Source organism: Hemitrygon akajei, chromosome 5 (genome assembly GCF_048418815.1).
Source record: "Hemitrygon akajei chromosome 5, sHemAka1.3, whole genome shotgun sequence".
Taxonomy (NCBI): domain Eukaryota; kingdom Metazoa; phylum Chordata; class Chondrichthyes; order Myliobatiformes; family Dasyatidae; genus Hemitrygon; species Hemitrygon akajei.
The window spans coordinates 166,879,961-166,905,867 of NC_133128.1; the positions used below are offsets into that span (position 1 = coordinate 166,879,961).

At 46.0% G+C, this 25,907-nt stretch overlaps 1 protein-coding gene across 7 annotated transcripts in view; it reads left to right on the forward strand.

Moving 5' to 3' along the window:
* The window catches only part of znf385b (zinc finger protein 385B), a 406,157-nt gene that overhangs the window by 191,403 nt on the left and 188,847 nt on the right, over positions 1-25,907 (forward strand). The window lies entirely within an intron of this gene.

Genomic DNA, 25,907 nt, shown 5'->3' on the forward strand with positions numbered 1-25,907 from the left:
GGTTTGGAGTGTTAGCTTTAGTCAATCAAGGGAATGATTGATTAACACTTGCATTTTGAAATTAGTGCCAAACATAAATATTCTGGCTCTGGAGTAATTTCTGTTTGTTTTTCAGAGTTAGAGTAATAATTCTTTTGGTTACATAAAGTAACATCTATTGGAATAACGCAGGATTTACTTGTTATTGCATTTAGTTTGGACATGTCTTCGGAATCATCCCCTTTTTGTAGTTTTAGTTCACAAAGAGTACTTGTTAGTTCTTGCTGATCTTCACCTGGCATAAAGAGTTGCACAAACAAGGAACCTTTCTTGTTTGCCTGAGGACAAATGTTAATTATATGGATACCTGTGACTTCTGCAGCTGCCTTAAAGGTTTCAGTTAGATAAGATTAAGGTAACGTTCCTAATCGTCATTCAGATGGTATCTGGTCTGTCGCATTATATTTGTTCTGATTCAAAGACATTAATATAAATTTTTCTTCCTGTTTTTGATCATTTTTTACCACAATACTATTTGGAAATGATTTATTAAGGTGAGGTGCATACTGCACTTAAATCAGGTACAGCATGATGTCCTAGTGCAACCAAGAAAGTGCATACTGTACAATATAAATTTGCTTTAGTTTAAAGTGTAAATTAGCAGGTGACTAGCTATGTTTACCTCTCGGGCACCACAGTAACATAGCGGTTAGTGCAACACTATTACAGCTAGAGGCATCAGAGTTTTGACTTCAATTCTGATGTCATCTGTAAGGAGTCAGTATGTTCTTGTGAAACGTGGGGTTTTCCTTGGGTGCCCTGGTTTCCTTCCATAGTTGAAAGAGTTACCAGTTCAAAATAAATTTAATTAACAGAGTACGTATATGTCACCACATACAATCCTGAGATTCATTTTCCTGCCTAACGGATACTCAGCAAATCTACAGAAGTGCAACTCCAACTGTGCAAATGCAAATATAAATAAAAGGCGTGATAATAAATAACGAGAATATGAAGTAACAAGATAAAGAGTCCTTAAAGTGAGATCATTGGTTGTGGGAGCATCTCAATGGATGGGCAAATGAATGAAGTTATCTGCTGATTAGTCATTGTAAATTGTCTCATAATGAGGCTAGGGTTGTGGGGTTGCTAGGCAGCCTGGGCCAGAAGGACCTATTCCATGCTGCATCTCAACAAGTAAGAGAAATAAATAAATAACCTCTAGAAGGAACACTGCATGTATAAGTGGACAAATTAGATATTTGCAGTTGAAATATTTAATTACTGTGTGCTGGAACCCAGGCATAGCTTAAAGCTTGAAATGTTCAGCACTCTTTATATTGTTTAAATATATTGATTTACTTCTACATTTGACTTGTTCACAATTGGGGAAACCCATCCTTAGATAAGGAAAATAATTTATATTTATCTGTTATTTCAACTTAGCCATGAATAATTTGAAATGAATTTCCTTGGCTTTATTAATATGCTTTCTCTCACCACTCTTATCTTTGTCTTATTTTCAACGTTTTTTTTGAAGTCACTGATTACTCTGAGTTCAACATGGCTGTGATGTGCAATAATTTGAGATGACTAGTTCTCTCAAGTGGTATCGAGTTGATCAACTTAAGAGTCAGATACTCAGTAACAGTAGCTAACACTTTTTGTGTGCGATGTGAAAGAGAACAATGGCATCATTTGGAAACCGTTCATTGTTACATTAGAAGTTCAAGGAACGTTGCTATCTATAGGACAAGTTGTCAAGAAAATCTTAGATATTTTATGGAAGCTGATGCCTCTTCATACATTTGACGTTTCTCCTACCCAAAGTGCAGCTTTTAGTTACATAATGGAACGGATTCTGCGTGTTGACACATACTCTTAATGCATCTTACATGAAATTAGATGAGTCAGTTGAAAGGCTAGCAATTACAGTGTGTGCATTTCTGCTCCACAAAGATTTCAGCTTGTGGTGGCTGTGCTCGGAGCATGTAAGGGCCTTGTTATTCCCTAACTTCAGGCAATCTTCTTGCAATATGCTCTTGATGAATTCCATACATTTCTTTTTGGCCCTTGAACCTCTGTGGCTGTGTGTACTCAACAAAATGAAGGAGTGAACACAGCTTGTTTAAGTTTCATTCTTAAAAACTTGGCAGATCTGTCCCATATTTTAATTTGCTTTCTTATTGACCTCACAAACGGCAGTTCCTTCAACCTGTTTTTCTGTTGATTCTGGCTGCAGTTTTGCAACTATTAAGATTTTTCCACAAAGATGTGGCCACAATATTGTTGCTGCAGGCAGCTCTAAACTTACAATTAACCACACACAAGGTGCTGATTGAGCATTCCTTTTTAGTCCGTCTAGGAGTTTTCATGATTTTAGAGTTTGAAGAAGGGTTCAAACACAACAAGAGGTAAATCTGATACATTCCCAACCTCTGACACCCACTTGGTCCAGGATCTGAATATTAAAAGGCAGAAACACACCTTGATCTTTTCTGAAGCAATCGGATTTAACTGTCACTGAGTTGGAACAGAGGTTTAATAGAAGAAAAGGTTTTGTAAAGGTCTTTAGTTGTGAAAATCATCACAGATTGAATTTTTGACTGAGTGGATCCTTTCAAGCCACTGTCCTGATCATAACTGAGGGTGCCACGGTAGTGTAGCAGTTAGCACAATGATATTAAAGCTCGGGATGTCAGAGTTCAGAGTTCAATTTGGGACATCCTCTGTGAGGTGTCTCTATACGTTCTCTATATGTTGTGTTCTCTATATGTTATGTTTTCTATATGTTGAATGTGTGGATTTCCCCTGGATGCTCCAATATACTCGCACAGTCCAAAAATGTACCGGGTAATTAAATTGTCCCATGATTAGATTAGTGGTAAATTGGGGTTTTCGGGGGTTGCTGAGGTGGCGTGGCTCAAACGGAAGGAAACGCCTACCCCATGCTGTACCACTAATTAATCAATTAATTAATTACCAGAACTGGTAATTAACTGATACACCAGGAAGGTGACAGAAGAGGTGCTTGTTGGTCAAAACATTTGTTAGTTCTGACAAAAAGGTGAAGGTACTTACCAGATAGCTGGAATCACCAGAAGGCAGGACTTCCCTAATGCTCATGTCCTATCAATCAGTCTAAGACAGGCATCAATGGACTTTGATTTTGTTAATGTGTCACCAGTACCGGTGGAGGTGGGGTGGGGAAAGAAACAATAGAATCAATGAAAAACCACACAAAATGTGATGAACAAACAGCTAACGTGTAAAAGACAACAGACAGCAAAGGCAAAAAGAAAAAAATAAATAATTAAACAATAAATATAAGAACATGAGATGAAGAGTCCTTGAGAGTGTGTTCATAGGTTGTGAGAACAGTCATTGTTGGCGTGAGTGAAGTTATCCCCTCTGGTTCAAAAGCCTGATGGCTGAGGGGTAGTAACTGTTCCTGAACCGGGTGGTGTGGGGCATGAGGCTCCTGTACCTCTTTCTTGTTGGTGGCAGTGAGAAGAGAGCATGGTCTGCATTGGAGGGGGTGTTTGATGATGGATGCTGTTTTTCCTTGGAGACATGCTCAGTGCTGGGGAGAGCTTTACCCTTGATGGATTGTACCGTATCCATTACTTTTTGGAGGCTTTGCCTTCCAGGGCATTGGTGTTTCCATACCAGGTCATGATACAACCAGTCAGTATACTCTCCACCGTATATCTGTAGAAGTTTTACAGGGTTTTAGATGATATGCTGAATCTTCATAAGTTCATGAGGAAGTGGAGACGCTGCTATGCTTTCTTTGAATTGGCACACGTGTTGGACCCAGGACAGACCATCTGAAATGATAACACTGAGGAATTTAAAGCTGCTAACTCCCAATGAGGGACCTCTGTTTTTTTTTCATCCAGGTCAATAATCTGGTCTTTGCTTTTGCTGACATTGAGTGAGAGGTTGTGTTGTTGTGTTTGATAATAAATTTACTTTGACCTTCCACATACTTTATCACATTATCATCTAAATGATTAATATAGATGATAAGCAACAATGGAGCCAGCTATGATCCCTGTAGCACACAGACCTCCAGTCCAAGAGACAACCATCTACTGTTACTCTTTGGCTTCTCCTGCTAAACCAATGTTGGATCCAATTAGATACTTCATCCTGAATGCCAAGTGACCTAACCTTCTGGACCATACTCTTCTCTGGGCTTTGTCAAAGTCCTTTCTGGAGTCCACGTAAATAATAGATATTTACAGTGCATTACAGGCCCTTCAGCCCACAATGTTGTGCCAACCATGTAACCTACTCTAGAGACTGCCTAGAATTTCCCTGGTGCATAGTCCACTATTTTTGTAAGCTCCATATATTTATCTAAGAGGCTCTTAAAAGACCCTACTGTATCCAATTCCACCACCACTGCTGGCAGTGCATTCCACGCACCCACCACTCTCTGTGAAAAACCAAACCTCTCGGTACCTAGTTCCAAGCACCTTAAAACTATGCCCCCTCGTGTTAGCCATTTCAGCTCTGGCTATCCACACGATCAATGCCCCTCATCATCTTATACACCTCTATCAGGCCACCTCTCATCCTCTGTTGTCTAAGGTCTGATATAGCTGTAAAATTACCTCATGGCTCTTGAACTCAATCCTACGGTTGATGAAGGCCAACACACCGTACACCTTCTTAACAACCCTGCCAACCTGTGCAGCAGCTTTGAGTGTCCTATGGGCATGGACCCCAAGTTCTTTCTGATCCTCTACACTGTCAAGTGTCTTACCGTTAATATTATATTCTGTCTTCAAGTTTGACCTACCAAAATGAACGACTTCACGCTAACCTAGGTTGAAGTCCATCTGCCACTTCTCAGCCAGGTTTTGCATCCTATTGATGTCCCACTGTAACTTCTGACAACCTTCAAGATTATCCACAACACCCCCATCTTTTGTGTCATCAGCAAACCTACTAACCCACCCTTCTACTTCTTCATCCAGGTCAATTATAAAAATCACAAAGAGGAGGGGTCCCAGAACAGATCCCTGTGGAGCACCACTGGTCACCCCCTCAACAGCACTCAAAATGGAGTACTTATTGTTAAAGGGGGGCAGCCACAGGGGTGCTCTCCACTATCTGATACCCTCCCTTCCCTCTCCTGACAGTCACCCACTTGTCTGTCTCCTGTAGCCCCAGGGTGACTACCTGTCTGTAGCACCTGTCTATCAGCTCCTCACTTTCCCTAACAAACCAAAGGTCATCGAGCTACAGTTCCAGTTCCCTAACTCGGTCTCTAAGGAGCTGCAGCTCGATGCACCTGGCGCAGATGTGGCCATCAGGGAGGCTGGACGTCTCACAGACATCCCACCTCTGACACCCAGAACAGAAAACTGGCCTCGCAGTCATACGCACTATTCCTGTTGGAGGGGGAGAAAAGTAACCTATCACACCTAGGCCCGTCCTCACTGAACCCCTGAAGAGCCAAAGCCCTACTACTCTGACAACTGCTCGGCTAGACAATGTCTGTCTTTTACTTTGGAGCTCTCTCAGCATTCTTGCACGATGATGAACTATTGTGTCTGTGCACTGCTCCCTGACCTGCGTGAAGCTCACTCTCTCTTCGAATAGCTGCTAGTTATCCCCATTATCAACTCTGAGATCATATGGTCCTTAACTGGAACCCTAAACAAACTTAAGAGAAACAAAATGGGAAAGATCACCGGAGCAATTCAGACTAAACAAATATGAATCAAAATAATAAACACAGATTTGGCAATCTGAAGTTTTAAAAAATAAACTGCTCGACAGGTCGGGCAGCATCAATGGAAGGAGAAATAGCATTAAACATTTCAGGTTTGAGATCAGGTAAAGATCAAGATTAGTCTTAGACCTCAAATGCTAATTTTTGTTTTAATTTTATATTTCTAGCATCTGCAGTTCTTAAAATTTCGATTTGCATCTGATCCAGTTGCAGCCCTGGTGATCTTGTTGATTCTGCTCCTTCTGAGTTTGTGTAAAGTTCCAGTTATAGACCATGACTCTTGCAGTGGTGCTGGGGCTAGTTAGCACTGAACTATAGTAAACCATCAGAAAAAATAAACTGGTTGCATTTTCTTTCAAATGCATTACATACATTTTCTATAGATTCTGCATGACCTGGAACAGATGTGGCCAGGTACAGCATTAACCCACCCCCTCTCTATTCCTGCAGCACCCCAAAGAGAGAAAAGCAGTAAAATGCAAAAGGGAAATGAAGAAAGAAGTTTGATTTTATTTGTTTCAAACTTCTTGCAAGTAATCATTCACATATCCATATATTTACCCCATTCTCCAGAACTTCAAACACTCAGAAACTGCTCATGCAAATCTGTCTCCTAGCACTGAGGGGTAGTTACACCTTGGCATTCAGCCGCACCTTTACCACACAGGCAGGCATTTCACAATACATACTTCATAGTAAGTACTGAAAGAATATGTGTTCAGCTGCTGAAATTTCTGTTGTGCAATAAAAATGTCATCAGTCCCAAGACTGCTGTTCGTTATTCTACCATAGTCTAAATTATTGTTGTGACTGACATGCAAATATATATATCCGTTACCATTGTGACATTGTGCATCATCTGACACTTAATGTGCCAATTGTACTTTCGGGGGATTTTCAATGAAAGAAAAATGGCAGGAGCTTTGAAATACTGGAAGATTATACCAAATTGAGAAAGGATCTGTGATTGGAAAGCAATGTGACCAGGGATTTATAATGAAGATTTTGATTAGAAGTAATTTGTGAGGGCATTTGATAAATAAGAATAATTTGTACTTATCTTACACACTTATATCTTTTCTACACGCCTATTTAAAATATCAGAGCCTCTGAGTACATTTCGCTCACTCTTCTGTGAATTATATGAGGATCATCATATGGAAATAATCTTTGAAGAAATTAACATAACTAAAATGACCGTACAGAACTATGTGGATATTCCAGACATCACCAGAGCTGCCTGTGCAAATGAAAGGTTGTGGGTGTTCATTAGTAGAGAGGCCTTGCTAAAAGGTAGAATGTTATAATTTATGAACTCTGCTATAAATGGCAAAGGATGTTGAAATGTGGCAAGCTGAAAATGTATCTGGCAGACACATTGATCCAATTAACTTGAGTCAACCCATAACAGAAATGATGTATTAATTAAAGCAATACTACTACTGTTGCACTGGCAACCACTGATGGTAATCTGCCAATTAGGCTAATCAGCATTGGGTCACATAATGTAGTATTGATTCTTGCATTGAGAGCATTCATCTGTTGATAGTGAAATTCACTAAGAGACAAATATTTGGAACATTTTCAGGTCAATAGTAATCACACATTAAGCACAATGTTGGTTTGCAGTGGCTCAAGCTGTGATTAGTTAAAAAAAAATGGGAATGTAAAAAGGCAAATTGTATTTTGAAGGTGTATTATGAAGAGCTAGCGATGTGTATGAAATGTAATAAGGTTACACTTTTTTGACAAGAGCTTTGCAAACCGCAAGCTTGGCTTTCTCTCGCTCCTCTGATGGACAGAAGCATGCAGGATATTGCTCAACACCTGGGTACCTGATTACTTTGTAGAGGGCTAGATGAGCTAACCCCACTGCAGCTAACGAACCCACGAGACAGAGCAGGACCTGCACTGCAGCAAGCCTCAGGTGCTGTATCCAGAGGCACTGCCCCTGGAAGCTTGCCCACTCACCAGTTCTAAGAAGTTTATAAATATCTCTGACAGCGAAGACTGAAAGTATGAAAATACAGTCTTAAAACATTATCAAAATGCAAAAAATACGGAAAATATTGAAATAAATATTTACCTGCTTCCAGCGTTGGTGATCTCATTTAAATGAATGTAGCTGCTATTTAATGTCAGTCCTCCCAGGACTAAAACTCAAGTCTGGGTACAAAGTGCATTAAGATTCCTTCCTCAGGGAGTCACTGCTCTTTCTTCCTCACTGAGGATCTAAGATGATTTGTTTTAATTCCTTTGCTGCAGATTCCGAGGTTCCTAACGATTCCTATGCAATATCCACAATAGCAGTTCCAAGGTAGAACAAGCCTGTTACCCTCTCACTGCTTCCACTGGATCTCTATATTCTGCCAGGAATATCTTGCTATGATGGCACTCAGGATAAAATGCCCGTTGCAAGTGCATAGAAGAGATGTGGCTTGCCAACCAGAGCACGTTGATTGTGTTCACAGATTTTATACTGAGGATTCCGGTCTGAGAGTGTTGTTAACTTGCCAATGGACTTGGAGGATTTTATAGAGACAGCATTTAGGTTATGTTGCCCATGTTGTAAATTGTCCTTTCCTCCACAGCATACAGCAAGGCGGGAATCACTTCAGTTTGGTAGACTATGACCTTGATGCCAGGTTTGAGATGCTGGTCTCGGTGTACTGTTCTTTTTATGTTGGCTTGAGGCTATGGTGATACAATGAAGTTGGTGCTGAATTTTATAACTGACGTCTACCTTCACTGATAGATGACTCTTGAGAAATGAAAAGCAAACCCTGATTTCTAGGTCTTACAGGGACATTAAATGTTCTACGTTGATGTCCTGTGACTGATCTAAGAACATCTGTTTTCCAGATCTTTGCCAGGTGATCCATTGTTTCATAAGCTCAAGTGAAGAAATTAAGGATAATTTGGATGTCAGTCTGCAAGTGTGCACAAAAGCAAACTTCTTATGTGTAACTCAGTGACTGAGGCTGGAATGATCTTAATTCTGGTTATGCATGTGATGAATTTTGAATAAGTTTCCCTTAATAAGTCACTTCAGCACGAAGTTGTATGAAGGAGAGGCACAGAATTACAATGAGGAAGGTTCTGGAGAGGGCTGGTGTGATGAACTCTTGCTTGACCTAAACTGGGTCTGGCGAGGATCATGGTCATCCGTAGCGGATGTAGAATGGTAACACGTTTCTGAGGTGATCAGTGCTGGGCCTTGACATTTTACAATTTATATCAATGGCTTGGAGGAAGATACTGAATGCTTGTGACAACCACCCTTCCATCCTAAAGTAAGGCAGAAAAGCAAATCCCCATTGGAAAAATGCTTATTTATATTTCAAAGCTTTTACTTTTTATTGTATTCTTATCTTTAAAGACAGTTACTGTTATCAATTATCAGCATACTTTTAAAATACTGATCAAGATGGCACCTGCATACAGTGCTCCTTTAGTCAATATCTTCTGGATAAATCATGAAATCATTCATTTCACTTCTTTTATGTCTTTAATATTTGTCTTTCATCTTGAATGTGATTCTGGAACTGCTGGAGCCTGTGATTTGCAGTTCAGAGATTGTTTGGGTGTTTCAGCGCTCCACAGTCTTGAAGAGGATTCTGGGCGGTAGAGGCAGCATGCGTGAACCTCGTGGCGAGGAGTCTGTGAGACAGGGCGTGAGCTGATTTTTGACTCCTTTTCACTGATTAAATCTTCCATTGTTCACTGATAAAAGCGACGAGGGAGATGGAAACATTGAGGCGAATGAAAGTGAGCACTGGCTGCCTGCCTTTTGATCACTGGTGGGATCACTCTGCTACGGAAAGGGGAGATTGCCTTTTGATCACTGGTGGGATCGCTCTGCTACAGAGAGGGGAGACTGCCTTTTGATCGCTGGTGGGATCGCTCTGCTACGGAAAGGGGAGATTGCCTTTTGATCACTGGTGGGATCGCTCTGCTACAGAGAGGGGAGACTGCCTTTTGATCGCTGGTGGGATCACTCTGCTACAGAGAGGGGAGACTGCCTTTTGATCACTGGTGGGATCGCTCTGCTACAGAGAGGGGAGACTGCCTTTTGATCGCTGGTGGGATCGCTCTGCTACAGAGAGGGGAGACTGCCTTTTGATCGCTGGTGGGATCGCTCTGCTACAGAGAGGGGAGACTGCCTTTTGATCGCTGGTGGGATCACTCTGCTACAGAGAGGGGAGACTGCCTTTTGATCACTGGTGGGATCGCTCTGCTACAGAGAGGGGAGACTGCCTTTTGATCACTGGTGGGATCGCTCGGCTACAGAGAGGAGAGACTGCCTTTTGATCACTGGTGGGATCGCTCTGCTACAGAGAGGGGAGACTGCCTTTTGATCACTGGTGGGATCGCTCTGCTACAGAGAGGGGAGACTGCCTTTTGATCACTGGTGTGATCGCTCTGCTACAGAGAGGGGAGACTGCCTTTTGATCACTGGTGTGATCGCTCTGCTACAGAGAGGGGAGACTGCCTTTTGATCACTGGTGGGATCGCTCTGCTACAGAGAGGGGAGTCTGCCTTTTGATCACTGGTGGGATCGCTCTGCTACAGAGAGGGGAGACTGCCTTTTGATCACTGGTGGGATCGCTCTGCTACAGAGAGGGGAGACTGCCTTTTGATCGCTGGTGGGATCGCTCTGCTTTGGAGAGGGGAGACTGCCATTTGATCACTGGTGGGATCGCTCTGCTACAGAGAAGGGAGACTGCCTTTAGTTTACCGGCAGGATTACCCTGCTACAAAGAGGGGAGACTTCTTTTTGATCGCTGGTGGGATCGCTCTGCTACAGAGAGGGGAGACTGCCTTTTGATCACTGATGGGATCACTCTGCTACAGAGAGGGGAGACTGTCTTTTGATCACTGGTGAGATTGCTCGGCTACAGAGAGGGGAGACTGCCTTTTGATCGCTGGTGGGATCTCTCTGCTACAGAGAGGGGAGACTGCCTTTTGATCACTGGTGGGATCGCTCTGCTTTGGAGAGGGGAGACTGCCATTTGATCACTGGTGGGATCGCTCTGCTACAGAGAAGGGAGACTGCCTTTAGTTTACCGGCAGGATTACCCTGCTACAAAGAGGGGAGACTTCTTTTTGATCGCTGGTGGGATCGCTCTGCTACAGAGAGGGGAGACTGCCTTTTGATCACTGATGGGATCACTCTGCTACAGAGAGGGGAGACTGTCTTTTGATCACTGGTGAGATTGCTCGGCTACAGAGAGGGGAGACTGCCTTTTGATCGCTGGTGGGATCTCTCTGCTACAGAGAGGGGAGACTGCCTTTTGATCGTTGGTGGGATTGCTCTGCTACAGAGAGGGGAGACTGCCTTTTGATCGTTGGTGGGATCGCTCTGCTACAGAGAAGGGAGACTGCCTTTAGTTTACCGGCAGGATTACCCTGCTACAAAGAGGGGAGACTTCTTTTTGATCGCTGGTGGGATCGCTCTGCTACAGAGAGGGGAGACTGCCTTTTGATCACTGGTGGGATCACTCTGCTACAGAGAGGGGAGACTGCCTTTTGATCACTGGTGGGATCGCTCTGCTACAGAGAGGGGAGACTGCATTTTGATTGCTGGTGGGATCGCTCAGGTACAGAGAGGGGAGACTGCCTTTTGATCACTGGTGAGATTGCTCGGCTACAGAGAGGGGAGACTGCCTTTTGATCGCTGGTGGTTTCTCTCTGCTACAGAGAGGGGAGACTGCCTTTTGATCGCTGGTGGGATTGCTCTGCTACAGAGAGGGGAGACTGCCTTTTGATCGTTGGTGGGATCGCTCAGCTACAGAGAGGGGAGACTGCGTTTTGATCGCTGGTGGGATCGCTCAGCTACAGAGAGGGGAGACTGTGTTTTGATTGCTGGTGGGATCGCTCGGCTACAGAGAGGGGAAGACCTGCCACTGAGCCTGGAGAACGTTACCAGATTTTCTGTGTTTTGGATATTGACTTGGACAATAGACATTTTTTCAGTCTATAAATGAACCATTGAACCTTTGAAAAGTTATCAGTTTAATTTATAAGCACAGGAGATGCTGAAAATCCAGAGTAACACACACAGAATGCTGGAGGAATTCAGCAGCTCAGGAAGCATCTATGGAGAGGAATAAAGAGTTGATATTTCAGGCTCTTCATCAGGACTGGGAAGGAAGGGAAGATGGCAGAATAAGCAGGTGGGGAGAGGGGAAAAAGTGCAAGCTGGAAGATGATAGCTGAGACCAGATGAGGGGATAACAGGGATAGATGTCCTCTTGTCTTCACCTAATACCCCATGGGCCTCCACATCCAACACATCATTCTCTGCAACCTCTGCCATCTTTAACAGGACTCTACCACCAAACACATCTTTCCCTCCCTCCAACTCTGCATTTTCTGCAAAGCTCACACTCTGCATGACTCCCTTGTCCATTTGTCCCTCCCTACGGATCTCCCTCCTGGCACTTATCCCTGCAAGTAGAACAAATGCAAAACTTGCCCACTCACTTCCTCCCTCACCACCATTTAGGGGCCCAAACAGTCCTTTTAGGTGAGGCAACACTTCACTTTCAAGTCTGTCGGGGTCATCTGTATCCTGTGTGGCCTCCTCTAATTAGTGAGACCCAAGGTGGACTGGCCACTTTGGTTGAGCACCTTCGCTCCATCCGTGACAGGACAGATTTCCCGGTGGCTAAATCCTTTAATTCCAACTCCTATTCCCATTACCACATGGCCTCCTCTACTGTTACGATGAGGGCGCACGCAGTCTGGAAGAGCAACACCTCATATTTTATTTAGGCATCTTCCAACATTACAGCATGAACATTGATTTGTCCAACTTTCAGTAACTGCTTCCCTCCTCCCGTTTTCCATTCCATCTCCCCACTTGCGCTTCTCTCCTCCTCACCTGCCTGTCACCCCCTCTCTGGTGCCCCTCCTCCATCCCTTTCACGCAAGATCCACTCTCCTATCAGACTCCTTTTCTGCATCCCTTTACCTTTTCCACCTATCACCTCCCAGCTCATCCTCAATTCATCCTTCCTCCCCTCACCCAGCTAGCCACATTCCCCCTCACCTAGCTTCTCCAATCATCTTCCAGCTTTTACTCCTTCCCCTCTTCCCCCCCCCCCCCCCCCCATCTTCTTATTCTGGCTTCTTCCCACTTCCTTTCCCGTTCCGATGAAGGGTATCAGCCCAAAATGTGAACTCTTTATCCCTCTCCGTAGGTGTTGCCTGACCTGCTGAATTCCTCCAGCATTTCATGTTTATTACTCAGTTTAATTGAGTTGGCCACTGCATATTTGTCTCTGGTATTACAATAAATGTAGCTCAGTCATGAATCAACAAAAAATGTTTAAAGTAAGCAAGCCAGATCAAGATTGCAGTAAGTAGGTTTGGTTTTTGTTCAGGGAAGTTGATGAATTTTACTGAACATCTATGTGATCTATTTCAGCAAAAGCTATTTCTACCACCCAGCACAGCAGTAATTTGCCCTGACATGTCATTTTATTAAACGGCAATGAAATGATGAGAAAATCCAAGTAGGTAATCTTCCAACCCTGGTTCAGTTTTGAAAGTGTTACCAAAATTTCTATACATTTTCCCAACAGAGAATATCAACATTACATTCCTGTATATTTCTTTAATGTTTAAATCACCCAATACGTAGCTTCTGTAGTTCAGAAGCATGGAATGTAACCCAGAATAATCTAGTAGCCTTTGTTTATTTTATGTTGTCTGCTAACATTTTCTAGATTAATGACTTTACCCATTTTACAAAGACAGGTATTTGAAAATACTAAAGCAAGCACCCAGTGTTTTGCAAGTCAAGTCAAGTCAACTTTTATTGTCATTTTGACCATAACTGCTGGTACAGTGCATAGTGAAAATGAGACAATGCTTTTCAGGACCGTGGTGTTACATGACACAGTACAAAAAACTAGACTGAACTACGTAATACAAAAAAACAGAGAAAGCTACACTAGACTACAGACCTACACAGGACTGCATAAAGTGCACAAAAACAGTGCAGGCATTACAATAAATAATAAACAGGACAGTAGGGCAAGGTGTCAGTCCAGGCTTCAGGTATTGAGGAGTCTGATAGCTTGGGGGAAGAAACTGTTATATAGCCTGGTTGTAAGAGCCCAAATGCTTAGGAGTCTTTTCCCAGATGGCAGGAGGGAGAACAGATTGTATGACGGGTGCAAAGTTGGAGCTAAACTGCCCCACACTCAGATTTAACTTGGTGGTCTTTGCCAAAATAATCCACGTGACTAAAGTCAGTGAAATACATACTTTTAGGGGAAAGAAAGTATTATAAGAGGCCTGTTGAGATACACATGGATGGAGCTTCTTGGTTCACTGGCTCTATTTGTTTAGGATGGTGGTGAATATTGGTCATGCGGGCAGAGGCGTTTGATGTTGTGATGTTTGCTGAGCTTGGCAGTTAGCTCGCAGGCGTTTCATCACCAGTCAAGGTGACATCCTCAGTGCACAGTTGTTGGTCTTTCTCTCGGGGACTGCTTGAGTTTATCTAGGCTCCCGTTTGCTTGCCTCGATCCTGATTGGCTACCCCTTCAATTGCTTCTTTTGCTGTTAGGGGTTCGTAGATGGGTCTATTTCGATATGTTTGTTTATTGAGTTATCAGAAGAGAACCATGTTTCTAATAATTCTGGTGCCTGCACCAGAACCTCCACGGTGCCCCACTTAAAAGAAGGCACAAGAATTTTTAGAAATAGACGTCATCTACAAACCCCTTAGGAGCCAAAGAAATACTAGCCAATACAATTCAAAGGTCGACTGAAGGAGTAGCCAATCAGGACTGAGGCAATCGAACAGGGGCCTATATAAACGCGAGCACCCCCACAGAGGGACACCACCAACTGCGCACCAAGGATGTCGTCTCGACTGGTGATGAAACATCTGTCAGCTAATTGCCAAGCTCAGTGAACATCAAAGCTACATTTGTGTCATGTAATGCTGAGACCTCAACTAGATAAATCATTTGTCAAAAGATTTCAATTTTATGAGTGAGTTGCTGGAGTGGGATTGGGGCTGACACAAGTGAGAAGACAGCAGGTGACAGAGTGAAGTTCATATTCCCACTACTGAGGAATGCATTTTATCTGATTTTCTCATGCATCCTATCATTTCTATATCAATTGCTGAGCACTGCATACTGGCTCATCGATGAAGTATGTCCGCTTGGACACTAGCTGAGGTATTCATTACATTGTGGAATTGCACTCAAACCCCGTCTTTGCTTTCAGAAAAGGGTACCCATGAAAGTAACAAAGAAAATGCTAAAAATGTAGTATTGTGGCGACCCACTTCCTAGCGCACTCGAACCGGCTCAGAAATAGCCAGCGTGCCGGCACAAAGGCCAGGTCTGCTTCACCAACAAAGGGATTAGCCTGCGGGGGTTTGTGAGTACGTGCCCCTTACAGCATCCGCGCCCGGGGAGGGCAGGATGAGGGAGGCTTTAAAGCAAGGCTGTGAAGTTCGAATAAAATCTTCTTTAATTGCAGTTTACCGACTCCGTGTCGTTATTTTAGCGCTGCGTGTAGCACACCGCTACAATTGGTGACCCCGACGGTCCAAACGATTTTTGGACCGGAGATGACCGACGCCACATCTGTTCATGCGGTTTCGTTGAAACTGCCAAGCTTCTGGACGCTGCGTCCTCACCTCTGGTTCCAGCAAGCAGAAGCCCAATTCCATGTTCGGCAGATAACCTCAGAGGACACCCGTTACTACTACGTGGTGAGCTCCCTCGACCAGGACACAGCGGCCCAGGTTGCGGAGTTCATACAGTCTCCCCCAGCGGACGGCAAGTACACGGAATTCAAAGCCCTGCTCATAAGGACTTTCGGACTCTCACGGCGCGAGCGAGCTGCCCGCTTACTGCACCTGGATGGCTTGGGAGACAGACCTCCATCGGCTTTAATGAATGAGATGTTGTCTCTGGCCGGCGGACACAAGCCCTGCCTCATGTTTGAGCAGGCATTCCTGGAGCAGCTGCCCCAGGACATACGCCTGCTGCTGTCCGATGCGGATTTCAGTGACCCTCGGAAGGTGGCAGCCCGGGCGGACTTGCTGTGGAATGCAAAGAAGGTGAGTGGGGCGTCCATCACACAGATCACCCGGCCACGCTCCCAGCAGCAAACCAGTCCAGGCCCGGCCGCAGAGCCCGCTAACCCCAGAGGCAGGGGTGGGGAGCCCAACGAACAATGGTGTTTCTACCACCAGCGGTGGGGCGCAGAAGCCCGCCGTTGTCGCCCGCCCTGCCAGTTCCCGGGAAACGCCAGGGCCAGCCGTCGCTGATGGCTACGGCGGCTGGCCATCGGGATAGCCTCCTGTATGTGTGGGACAAGAGGTTGGGACGCCGTTTTTTGGTCGACACCGGTGCCAAGATCAGCATCTTACCTCCGACGAGTTACAACACCCGCAGCAGAACACCGGGCCCCCCCCTGAGGGCTGTGAACGGCAGCACGGTAAGGACCTACGGCACCCGTACGGTGCAGCTACAGTTCGGCTCCAGCCGGTTCACGTGGGACGTCACACTGGCCACCGTAGCCCAACCGCTTCTGGGTGCGGATTTTTTGCGGGCTCACAGCCTGCTGGTCGACCTGCCGAGGCAGAGACTGGTCCACGCCGAGACCTTTCAGACGTTCTCCCTGGGAGAAGCCCAGTTGCCAGCTGCACACCTCGACTCCATCACGCTGTCCGACAACGACTTCACCAGAGTCCTGGCGGATTTCCCATCGGTTCTGGCATCGCAGTTCAGGGCAGCCATGCCCCTACATGGCGTACAGCACCACATCCCGACCCAGGGACCACCCCTCCACGCCCGTGCTCGGCGGCTTCCCCCGGACAAGCTCCGACTGGTGAAGGAGGAGTTCAAGAGGATGGAGGAATTGGGGATCATACGGCGGTCCGACAGCCCATGGGCCTCCCCCCTGCACATGGTGCCCAAAGCGACAGGGGGCTGGAGACCGTGCGGCGACTACTGCAGGCTGAACGAGGCTACCACACCGGACCGCTACCCTGTGCCGCACATTCAGGATTTTGCAGCAAACCTGCACGGCGCACGGATCTTCTCCAAGGTAGACCTCGTTCGGGGATACCATCAAATCCTGATGCATCCGGACGACGTCCCCAAAACGGCTCTCATCACCCCGTTCGGCCTTTTCGAGTTCCTCCGCATGCCGTTCGGCCTGAAGAATGCCGCACAGACGTTCCAGCGGTTAATGGACGCAGTGGGACGCGACCTGGACTTTGCATTCATCTATTTGGACGACATCCTCATAGCCAGCAACAGTCGTCAGGAGCATCTGTCTCCGTCAACTCTATGCCCGACTGAGTGAATACGGTCTAACAATCAACCCGGCCAAATGCCAGTTCGGGCTCGACACCATTGACTTCCTGGGCCACAGGATTACTAAAGACGGGGCGACCCCTCTGCCCACTAAGATAGATGCGGTCCGCCATTTCCCCTGACCCACCACGATCAAAGGCCTTCAGGAATTCGTGGGTATGGTAAATTTCTACCACCACTTCCTCCCTTCAGCTGCCCGAATCATACGCCCCCTGTTCGCCCTGCTGTCGGGTCCGGGCAAGGACATTACCTGGGACGAGGAGTCTGCCGCCACTTTCATTCAAACGAAAGAAGCCTTGGCAAACACCACGATGCTAGTGCACCCCAGAATGGACGTCCCTACCGCCCTCACAGTGGACACATCCAACACGGCAGTCGGTGGAGTGCTGGAGCAGCTCATCGCGGGCCGCTGGCAACCCCTGGCGTTTTTCAGCAAACACCTGCGGCCACCCGAGCTCAAATACAGGGCTTTTGACCAGGAACTGTTGGCGCTATACCTGGCAATCCGGCATTTCAGGTACTTCTTAGAAGGTAGGCCCTTCACCGCGTTCACGGACCACAAACCGCTTACCTTTACGTTCACGAAGGTGTCTGATCCCTGGTCGTCCCGCCAGCAGCGCCATCTGTCCTACATCTCTGAATACACGACGGACGTCCGGCACGTCTCAGGTAAGGACAATGTCATGGCGGACACGCTCTCTCGCCCTAACATTCATGCCCTTTCCCAAGGGGTAGACTTTGAGGCGCTGGCAGAGGCACAGCAGGCAGACGAGGAGATCCCGAGTTACAGAACCGCAGTCTCCGGTTTGCAGCTCCAGGACCTCCCCGTAGGCCCAGGTGAGAGGACCCTACTCTGTGACTTCGCCACCGGCCAGCCCCGTCCCGTCGTCCCGGCACCTTGGCGGACCCCTACATCCGGACAACCGTCCGGATGGTCTCCAGCAGGTTCGTTTGGCACGGATTCCGCAAGCAGGTCAGTGAATGGGCCAGAACGTGCATGCACTGCCAGACGGCCAAGGTGCAGCGGCACACCAAAGCTCTGCCGCAGCAGTTCCACCCCACCCGCCGGCGTTTCGACCACATTCATGTGGGTATCGTGGGCCCCCTGCCAGTGTCGCGCGGAGCGCGGCACCTCCTGACTATCGTGGACCGGTTCACAAGATGGCCAGAGGCGATCCTGCTTACCGACACCACCTCCGAATCTTGTGCCCGGGCACTGATCGCCACCTGGGTGTCCCGCTTTGTTGTACCGGCCCACATTACCTCCGACAGAGGCGCGCAGTTCACCTCCAGCCTGTGGTCAGCTATGGCCAGCCTTTTGGGGACACAGCTGCACCACACCACTGCCTACCACCCACAGTCGAACGGACTAGTGGAGCGTTTCCACCGTCACCTAAAGTTGGCTCTCATGGTCCGCCTGAGGGGAGCTAACTGGGCGGACGAGCCTCCCTGGGTCCTACTCGGCATCCGCACGGTGCCCAAAGACGATCTGCATGCCTTGTCGGCCGAGTTGGTGTACGGTGCACCCCTGGTTGTCCCCAGGGAGTTCATACCAGCCCCAAGGGGGCAAGAGGAAGAACCTGCAGCAGTCCTGGGCAGACTACGCAAGCGGCTCAGTGCCCTGGCCCCCATACCCACTTTGCAGCATGGGCAGCACCCGACCTGCGTACCCAAAGACCTGCAGAACTGTAAGTTTGTGTTTGTACAACGGGGCGGGCATCGGCCACCGCTGCAACTGCCCTACGAGGGGCCGTTCACGGTGCTCAGGAACAACGGGTCCACGTTCGTGCTGGACGTTGGGGGGAGAGAGGAGGTTTTCACAGTGGACTGACTCAAACCGGCCCATGTGGACATGGCGCAACCGGTCGAGTTTCTGGCACCGCGGCGCAGAGGCCGACCTCCCAAACAGGGCCCGGCCCAGACTGTGGACATTGCGGGGTGTATCGCCGGTTCTGGGGGGGGCGGTTATGTGGCGACCCACTTCCTAGCGCACTCGAACCGGCTCAGAAATAGCCAGCGCGCCGGCACAAAGGCCAGGTCTGCTTCACCAACAAAGGGAAAAGCCTGCGGGGGTTTGTGAGTACGTGCCCCTTACAGCATCTGCGCCCGGGGAGGGCAGGATGAGGGAGGCTTTAAAGCAAGGCTGTGAAGTTCGAATAAAATCTTCTTTAATTGCAGTTTACCGACTCCGTGTCGTTATTTTAGCGCTGCGTGTAGCACACCGCTACAGTATTACATTTATTACAGGTAGCATCTGTGAAGAGAGAAACAGAATAGTATAAATGTTTCTTACGGCTCTTTATCAGTAATGAGAAAGGTTTGAAGTGGAGATGGATGGAGGGAACAAAAGAACAATTTAAATTTGGGACAACGAGAGACTGAATGACACACATGGTGATGGTAGCATCTGAAAACAGGCAGTAAAGGCCAGTGAATAACAATAAAATAAAGAAGTGATTTACATAGGAAGAAGTGAATTAAATCTGAAATATTAGATGAGTGAAGAAGGAGAAAAACAGCTGAAAATCTGAGATAAATTACTGGACGAGATGATTATCTGAAATTGTTAACTCAGTGTTGAGTTCTAAAGGCAGTGAATTATAATAGCAGGATTCTTGCATCAGGCTAATTTATCTTTCATGCTATGCTGTTTCCAGAGAGCTAACTATTCTTTGGTCTCTATGGAAACCATAACATTGAAACAGAAGACCTGCATTTGCTGAAATCAGTTCTGAAAGAAAGTTCTACTTTCACATTACCATCAACACCATTAGCATCATTTAGATCATAACTCACTATTCACAGCAGATCTTTATATGAAGATTTGCTAAGTGAGTCAAAAGGAACTTCGGATAGGTTGTAATAATTCCATTATAGTTTCCCAAAAAGGCTACATTTCTGGTGCTCAGCATATAAATAGAAATGAAGTAATCAACTTAAAATTGTTTGTAATAAGGCAATGATGATTAATGGTGAAGGCAACTTTGACGAGAACATACTGAAGTGTATTCATAATACAAATCTGTAAGACTTGTGCTCAAACGTTGTGTCAGGAAATGCAGAAGAGGCTTGATCCAAACATGGAGCAGCAGAGACAATTTAGCGGTGAGCAATAACTTTAATAATAAACTGCAAAATAACAAGCCACGAAGAGCCACGAAACAAGAGGAAGCAGATACTTAACTCGACAAAGTACAAACGTACCTGAAGGCGAGGAGCAACTGGTTTGTGTAAGTGAACAAGGATCGTGGCTGAGAGCTGGGTTTAAATAGGCTGCAAGGTAACAAGTTGGAAACAAGTGGCCGGTGACTCCTGTTAGTTGGGTGGAAATTGGGAGAAGCCTGCATGGCTACCCCCCCATCAGCCCAGGGCTATCTGGCTGGGTCCAGTGGAGTTCTTCAAAGACCCATGGATAGAAGATGTAACTAGACAGCACCCAAGATCTCTCCTGCGGGCTGTACCCTTCCTAGTCGACCGGATACTGCACACCTTGTCCATGACAACCTAAATCCATCAACCAGTAAACAGAGACAACCTTTCACCATCCTTGGTTCCAGAGCTGCGGGCTCAGGCAGGTTGAGTGACCCGTGGACAACAGGCTTGAGGCAGCACAGGTGGAAAGTAGGTGTGATCCCGGGGGATGGTGGCAGCTGGAGACGGTAAGTAACTGGATTGACATGATGAATAACCTTAAAGGGACCAAGAGCTTGCAGGAGTCAGTGTGTAGAGGCAGATCTCGTGTGGACAGCCAGACACTGGCCCCAGGTCGGAGTACTCTGGGTGGGTACTGACGGCAATTAGCCCGGAAACAGTAGGCGCGGTTGGCAGCCGGGATAGTTCTCTGTACCCCCTTTCAAACATTCCAACAGTGCTGTTCCTTGGGGAACAACAGGGGTTGGCAGTTATGAAGTACTTCAAAGGGTGACATACCTGTGGCAGGGGAGGTGTGTAGATTATTGCACAGTTTGGCCTAGATCAGTTATTTCTTCTGTGTCAGAGACAGCGAAGTGGAAACTTCTCCACTGGTTGGCTCTTTCCGATTGTCCATTGGTCTGTGGATGATAACAGAGAACAGAATCACTGAGGTCAGAGGAGGGAACAGAAGGCTCACCAGAAGCAGGAGACGAATTGTGAGCCCTGGTCTAACTCAGTGTCCTGGGGGAAGGCCATTTTAGGGAACCAGGTCTGCTATTTCAGCTGCTGACAACGTTTGTGAAGAACAATGAATTTGGCCATCTTGGCAAACAGGTCCACCGCTGTCATGATCATTGTGGCCCCATTGGAAGGTGGCAAGCCCATGATGAAATCCATGGCGCTGAGGGACCACGGCCATTGAGGGATCAGCAGGGACTGCTGGTTGGAAGAAATGGACTGTGCTCATTGAGGGCAGGCAGCAACGAACTGACATACATCTGCGATCTTGAGAAAATCCAGAGTCCCTTATGCGCCTCGATGGCCAGGAAGGGGGTGAGGAGCGGTCCCACTGGAGTGCTTCAGAGTGCACGGCCACTAGAATGTATACATGGTTGTTAAGTGTGTCGGCCAGGGCAGGCTTGTGCTGTATGGCCTGGTAGATATGGTTCTCAGTGTCCCGGATGATTAGGGGGAGGATCTGGGAGACTGGAATGATGGACTGTGGGTTGATCTCCATTTCCACTGGGTCCAACTGTAGTGACAGGGAGTCTGCCTTAGTGTTCTTGAGGCCAGAGTGGTAGGAGATGGTAAAGTTGATTTGCTCAAAGGAGAAGGCCCAACAAGCTTTACATGGGTTGAGTTGGCAGGTCTGTTGAATGATACAAGTTTCTGGTAGTCAGTCCACATCATGAAGGGCTCAGTGTACCCATCAGCCAATGTCTCCATTTCTCCAGAGCTCATTTGATGCTAAGTAGCTCCCTGTCTCCTACTCCGCAATGGCGCTGGGTAGAGTTGAACTTGTGCAAGAAGATAACTCAAGAGTGCATCGTCCCGTTCAGTCCTTGCTGGGTGAGGATGGCCTCGGCGCCTACGTCAGATGTGTCGACCTCTACCGCAAAAAGTCCAGAGGGGTTCGGATGGCAGAGATCGGGAGCAGTGGTGACACGGCTCTTGAACTCCTCCAAAGTGTAGTCCATGGCAGCAGACCGGGTTACCCGTGAGGTAGGTGAGAGACGTGAGAGGAGCAGTGATTTGGCTGTAGTTTATTAAGAACAGGCCGTAGAAGCTGCAGACGCCCAAGAAGTGCTGTGGCTGTTTGAGGGAGCGTGGTCGGTGCCATTCAACAACGGCACACTCTTTCTCCGGGTCAATGGCTGTGCTTTGGGGTGAAAGGACTTATCCCAGGAAGCAAGTGACAGGGGTGTGAAACTGGCATTTTTCTAACTTGCGTTACAGTTGGTTTTCAGGGAGATGCTGAAGGACTGATTGGATGTGACAGATGGAGTCTTGGGGGTCTTTGGAGATGAGGATGTTGTTAAAGTAGACGAACACATGTAGCATGTCTTGGTGGGTCTCGTTGATGAATGTTTGGAAACAGCTGTACTGCTGGAAGTCCAAAAGGCATCACCAAGTATTCATAATAGCCAGTGGGTGTTATTCATGCCGACTTCCACTCATCGCTCTGTCGGATGCGGGCCAGGTTGTACCCACATCAAGTTGTATGTGCTCCATAGATCAAATTTAGTGAAGGTCTGTGCACTGTGGAATGTTTTGAATGTGCTATCCTTCAAGGGGAGAGGGTACCGGCTTTTAATGATGATTTTATTGAGTCCACGCTAGGGATCCCCATCTGTAGCAGCTTGGTGATGTAATCATTCTTGGCTGGTGGTTCAGGTGAAGAGATGGGGAATAGATGACCTTGGGGAGGGGTGATATCAGGGAGGAGATTCATCATGCAGTTATATGGTCTGTGATTGAGAGGAGATCTGAGGGGAAAAAAGAATGTGTTTGGAATCTGGAACTCAGTCTTAGAATCAGTAGCGGAGGCAGATTCTCTCACAACTTTTAGGAAGTATTTAAATGAGAACCTTAACCATCAACACATTTTAGAGCGATGGACCGGGGCTGGTAAATGGAATTTAAATAAGTGTGCAACTGATCATTAGTATGGACAAGATAGGCTGAAGAGTCATTTTCAGTATCTCAAATCTCTGACCCATAACTGCTTGAAATGAAGAAGGAATATCTGAGATGACATTATGAGCCCTGCATCAATCCAGCATGCCACATTGACAACCTACATAGCCCATTCGGCGCCTCATGCCCCAACTGTGGAACGATCTACAGCTCACAAAATGGTTACTTCAGACCAGAACCTAAAGAACAAGACTGGAAACTAGCCATCCTCAATCCTGAGGGACAGCTTAAGAAGAAAAATGTCTGAAAGTTATTTTCAACTTGTTGAGATACTGAAGTCAATTCAACTCAATTATTCTAAACTTATCCCCAGTTGCTCCACTATCATTGAATGGTTCTTTGGTTTTACAAATGTCATCATATGTTCCATGTTAATTTACATACAACCATATTCCTGGCAACTCCCAAGACAAAGTGTCAGGTCTGTACGTGCAGGCTCCTCCCAGACTCCACCTAGATAAACAGGAGTTACCTGCCATTCGTTTCCAACTCATCGGCCTATTTAAACCTAGCTGTCATCCATGGTCATTGTTTGGCACTTGAACCAGCCTGCCTGAACCAGGTGCTCCTAGCCTTCAGTTACCTCGTCAAGTTAAATATCTGTTCTCTCTTGCTTTGTGGACCCTTGTGGCTTGTTACTTTTCAGTTTATTATTAAAGTTATCACTCATTGTTAAGTTGTCTCCACTGCTCTGCATTTGGGTCTGAGACCTTAGATCATATATGTCAAACTCAAGGCCCGCGGGCCAAATCCGGCCCGCGGTGGAATTATCTTTGGCCCGCGAGATAATATCTAATTACTATTAAAGCTGGCCCCAGTAATTGAAGCACCTATGGCGTATGATATGGCTAATGCTGAGTTTATTCAGGTACCAGGTTTTCAGGGTTTTTAGTGTTTATTCGGCAGTCTTGCTCGGCAGTCTTCTTCATAAGAAACGGAATTTGTAAAGTGAAACACTTTGTAGTTATAGCAGAGACTGAGACACATGAGAGCAGGCTGAAAAAACGGAGGCAACGAAAGTTGTGTTTGCACGCATCCGACTGATCCAGCCCGCATGAAGCTGCATTTTGCTCAATCCGGCCCGTGACCTAAAATGAGTTTGACACCCCTGCCTTAGATGGTGGGATTGGAGAGGTTTCATCCATTGCAGTTGGTCAGGAAGGTGTAATTAGAAGAAGGATGTATATTGGTGGAGACTGAGGATTGAACTTGGGCATGCAGGCTGCAGTTGAGGGAAGGTTCCCGTACAAATACTGAAGGGTGGGGAAGGGAGAATGCATCCCATTAAAGATATCAGAAAATGTGTAACACGTGAAAGCTGGTAGGGTGGAAAGTAAATATGGAAAGTCCTACCCTATTCTGAGAGTTGAATTAAAGGATAATAGTAGAAGTCATCTTTGCCTTTATTTTCCCGATTCCATTACTTCTCTTTTCACCTCCGTACCAGTGCTTCCAATGTGTTTTCTTGACCAGGGATTCTCAAGCAGTGAGAAGCAAAGAAAATTGATCATTGTTAGAATGAATAGACAATAAATTTTAAAAGGCATTTGTGAACTATATAGTTTCTTGGGTGAATTTTCTGGCTGTTGTAAAACTTGAGATTTATTGTTCATTGTACACTCAAACTACCTCTTGTTGAGTTGAAGATTGAAACTGTATCTTCTACAAGCCTTACAACATTCCTGCTCTGTGACTTCCTAAAATGGACTAATTTTCCTCTTTTCTTTGCTGACAATAACCTGATTTGTTGCCTCTGGCACCTTTACAACTTGGTATGTCGTATAAGTTTAGTATTTCAGCTTGGTATTTTTGTTGCCTCTGGCACCTTTTGAGCTTGGCATGAATGCTTTGCACTAAAGTGGACTTATTGTTTTAACTGTGTCATCTTTTAAAAATGTGTACAGCTTGTGTTTAATTCGTCTTTTTTTTATTGTGAGTACTGCTTATATGATGTGGTGTGCCGGTGATGCTGCTGAAAAATTTTCACGTTGTTTGTGCATGCGGTATATGCACAAGTGTCCATGACACAAAATTCGACTTTGACTTTAACTTGACTTTGAGCGAACATTACAGTCATCTGCAGAATAAGAAAGCAATGTAATAAATCCCCACATTTCTATGGTCCTAGTCATAAGGTCTCGGTCATTTATTGAATGGAATCTTATGGGTTAAATCTTGGTGGATAATCCAAACATTACTAAATCTCAGGCTTTCACTCATGCAATATCAAGCACAGAGGTCCTGGACTTAGAGCCAGATTCAGAGCAATGAATTTGTCCAGCTATTTTTTAATCAGATTCCACACGAAGTACAGTGGCAGAAGAAGATCCTTGTTGAGGTATGTGCAAGGTCAGATAAACAGGATATAGAACCTCATTGTCCTCCATTGGGATTGTAGGACTATTGATTAGGAAGCAAAAGGAAAGGCAAGTTAATTTCAATCCAGTATTTGGCTCTTGTTTAATATCTTTAAGACCCTAAGACATAGGAGCAGGTTTAGGCTATTCGGCCCATCGAGTCTACTCTGCTAATTATTTATTAATTATAGCTTTTTTTTAACAAATTAAAAGTACTTAAATTTCAATGTCATGTAAATCTCAGAAAATACATTTTAAAACTGTTAAAATGTCATCCACCGCTGGAGTTGGCAAAGTTGAGGAATGGACATTGTTCAGGGCAGGCTGCTGGGTACACTGCTTGAGTCAGGC